Source organism: Callospermophilus lateralis, chromosome 1 (assembly GCF_048772815.1).
Source record: "Callospermophilus lateralis isolate mCalLat2 chromosome 1, mCalLat2.hap1, whole genome shotgun sequence".
Taxonomy (NCBI): Eukaryota; Metazoa; Chordata; class Mammalia; order Rodentia; family Sciuridae; genus Callospermophilus; species Callospermophilus lateralis.
Window position 1 is genome coordinate 149,733,601 of NC_135305.1, and position 3,690 is coordinate 149,737,290.

Consider the following 3,690-nt stretch of genomic DNA (forward strand, 5'->3'; position numbering starts at 1 on the left):
GGGAGGCCTGTTGTTCTCATGGGTTATTATGAGAGTTAGTCAGGAGAGAAGGTGAGGTGCCTGGTGTCCTTCCTGGCACATAGTAGGTGCTCAAGAAACAGTCAGGCTCCTCCCCCCTGAACTCCTTAAAGGCAAACCCACTGTGTCTTCTTGCCTTGCCAGCTCTCTTTGTAGTCAGCACCTGTGGGCTGCAGACAGCAGATCTTAAGGGGGTGCAGTGCTGGCCTCCAAGTCCAAGGTTTAGGTCGTGCTGACCTGGATATCTGTAGGCAAGTGTGCTCCCTCCTAGTGTCTCAGTTTCCTCGTCTGTAAACTGGGACTAATATAAGTGCCATCTCAGAATGTATGTGAGCCTGGAGGAGAGGGTCAGATGCTCAGCACTGCTAGTATACAGCAAATGCTCACCAGTGTCCAGGCCATGGGGGCACATCCTGATTCCACACCTGTGCCTGATCCCGAGCCCCACTTGGTGGCTTGGTTTTGAGGCCACCTGGGTGCCGATGACTTGGCGGGGGTGCAGCCCCAGACCTGGCCCCAAATTCCTGGGATGAGTGACGCCAGGTTTCAGGGATCAGTGCTGTTCCAGACTGCAGAGTTGGAGGAATCTGGGGATTTTTTCCCTGCTAAAAAATCTGATAGAGAGATCCCCAGGTGCTGGCCACCCGGTAGGCCTCACTGCCCAGGCCTGGCCATGTCCTCCCTCGTCTAACAGACGAGCCAGGACCCACCGGAGCTCACAGATGGAGCAGGGAGGGCTCCTCGTGCTGAGGGGGGTCAGCCTGGGCGCAGGCAGTGCTGAGCAGGCCTGTTCCCACCTGCTGGTAAGATCTCAGGTGCACGTGACTTTCCAGCCCCATGGTCAGTAAAACCACCTTGGGAACTTGAAATTGACCACGATAGGAAAAATTACACCATGGAAATTGGCAAACTTTTTTTGAGAGTCAGTTTACCCACACACCACTGGACATGGGACTCCCCAGCCTCACGGGCCTCTGGAAAACTCCTGAATTCAACCCCTTAGACTTTCACACACACACACACACACACACCCCAGTCCCACCACCTCCTCTCATCTTCCTTTTTTGTCCTCCCAGTACCAGAGGTGAAAGGACATAAAACACAGATATCTATCTGCTGGGTGCAGTGGCACACACCTGTAATCCCAGCTACTCAGGAGGCTGAGGCAGGAGGATGCCAAATTCAAGTCCAGCCTAGTCAACTGAGAAAGATCCTGTCCTCCCAGAAATTAAAAACGTGCTGGGAGTGCATCTCAGTGATAGATACTTGCTGACCATGCTTGAGGTCCTGGGTTCAATTCCCAGAACCACAAAAAAAAATAAATAAACAAATAAATAAAGCACAATGTAACATCAATGCAGTGGAATATTACATGGTTATTAAAAAGGATACCATCAAACAATATTTAATGGCAAGAAAATATTTTTTAAAATGGTGCGGGGGGGGGGGCGGGAAACAACACGTACAACTTATATACAGCATGATCTTAATGCCATAAAAGAGTCTATGTGTGTGTGCGTCATGGTCACTGACTCTTCAACAGGTTCGTATTGAGCGTCTGCTGTGTCCTGGGCCATGAGGATAGAGGAGGGGACAGTTCCACTCTGCTTTCCTGGGGCTCTCAGAAGAGTGCAGGAAATGGACAAAAGTAATAGATACTAAGCTGGGCGCAGTGGTGCATGCCTGTCATCCTAGGGGCTCGGGAGGCTGAGGCAGGAGGATCTCTTGAGTCCAGGAGTTCAGGGCCAGCCCCCGCAGCAGAGAGAAACTCCAGCTTCATGCTGGCTCCAGTTTCTGAAGAGCCGCTATCCTTCCTGGGCAGCCCCTGCGCGGCCCACAGGAAGCCCCGGGAGGGGGCGGGCCGACGGCGCCACCCCTGCCCACCGCGTGCCCGGCTGGCCCAGCTCCCAGCCTGGTCCTTGTTCTCTGGTTCCGTGGTATCTACATCCTCATCTTATCTCCTAAATGTCAGGGACAACGTCTGATTCATGTCGCACCTCCCACGCCTCTTGGCACAGAGCACTCGACACACTCGCTGGGTGAAGCAGAACTCGGCTCCCCGGGGGGTTGGGGCCAGCCTCTTTCCGTCTGTCTGCGGGTCTGTCTGTCCCTCTATTACTTTTCTGTCCTCTCTGCTCTCGGGTGTTGATGAGGGTGGCTTCCTCCGTACCCTGCACTCTCAATCCTCTAGACCTCAGCCTCCCCTCCTGGGAAGTGAGGCTCCTTTTGAGGCCGAGGCTGGGGCAAGGCAGGGGGCCCCTGGCTCGGGCGAGGTGAGGCCGCTCTCTGTCTCACACACGAAGACTGCCTGTGGTGGCCAGGCGGGACTCCAGGCCGGAGGAGACGTGGGAGGAGCGGGCCGGGTTTCCAGAACCCGCCTGTGCCAGCTGCCAGGAAGCAGGGCTGCTGCGTCCCCTCCTCCCTGAAAACAAGGTGTCTGTCTCCCGGCGGCACCGGCTCCCTCCCCGAAGGCCCCTCCGCCCAGCCTCGGAATGGAGAAGAGGAAGGGGAAGCCACCCAACGTGAACTGGGGGTGGGGCAGTGGATATTTCCAGAGCTGTGGGTTTGTGGCCAAGGGCCAGGCCAGCTGGAAACGGTGTCCTGCTGTCACTCCGCAGCCCAGCCAAACCCATCCCCCAGGAGGTGGGGACAGGGACTGAGGAGGCTGAGCTGGCAGGAGCCTGGAACCAGCCCCACAGCATGGCAGAGGACTTAGAAGCAGTCCCTGTTTAACAGAGAGGCCGCTGAGGCCTGGGGGTGGTGTGCCGCGTCCCCCAGAGATGAAGGCCCCTCTCGGTCCTGGGGACTCCCTCCTCCGTGCCAAGCCATGAGCCACTCCAGGGCAGTCATAGGTTGCACTCTCTCCGTTCACACTAACACCAGCTCCTTAACTACACTGGGCCCTGGTGCTTCCTCCGTGGTCACTTGTAGCACAGATCTGGCCCCTTCTTGGCCCTCCCCATCCCTGACTTACCCCTTTGTGCCACACACCAACCTACAGACTTTTGTTCTCTTGTAGGAGCACAGCTACACCCTCCTGCCCCAGGACCTTTGCAAATGCTGTCCCTTCCATCTGGACCACTCCTCCTGTCCTTGACTCAACCCTCCCGACCCTTCAGGTCTGAGCTTCCCTGCCCCTCTCTTCACAGTGTAATGACACATTGCTGGGTTGTTTGAGTCCTCTGACCTCCCCACTGGCCTGTAAGCCCCACGAGGACAGGTATTATCTTGTTTGCTGCTGTAAACTCTGCATCCACCTATACTGCCTGGCGAAGATAGTAGGTGCTCAATAAAAAATTGCAAAAGGTGTCTAAGAGCGTAGAAATTAGACAGGCTACACACCAGCCTTCCTGCCTCAGCGTCCCCTGAGGCAGGAAGGAAAGAAAAGGGGCTGGGGAGGGAAAGACCCAAGAAGGGCCCCCACATGTCTGCAGTCTTGTGGTTGAGGGGGGAGGGAGTTCCACACCCAGGTGGCCTCAACACCAACTGCACCAAATGCACCCTAGGTACCAGGAGAGGGCAGAACACGGGACCTCGTTGAAATTAAAAATGTTGCTTTGCAAAAAGACCATGTGAGAGGGAAATGCAAAGGAAAACCACAGCGAGACATCGCCTCGCCCCAGTTTGAACAGCCACCACTAAAAAGAAAAAAAAATAATAACACACACTGGC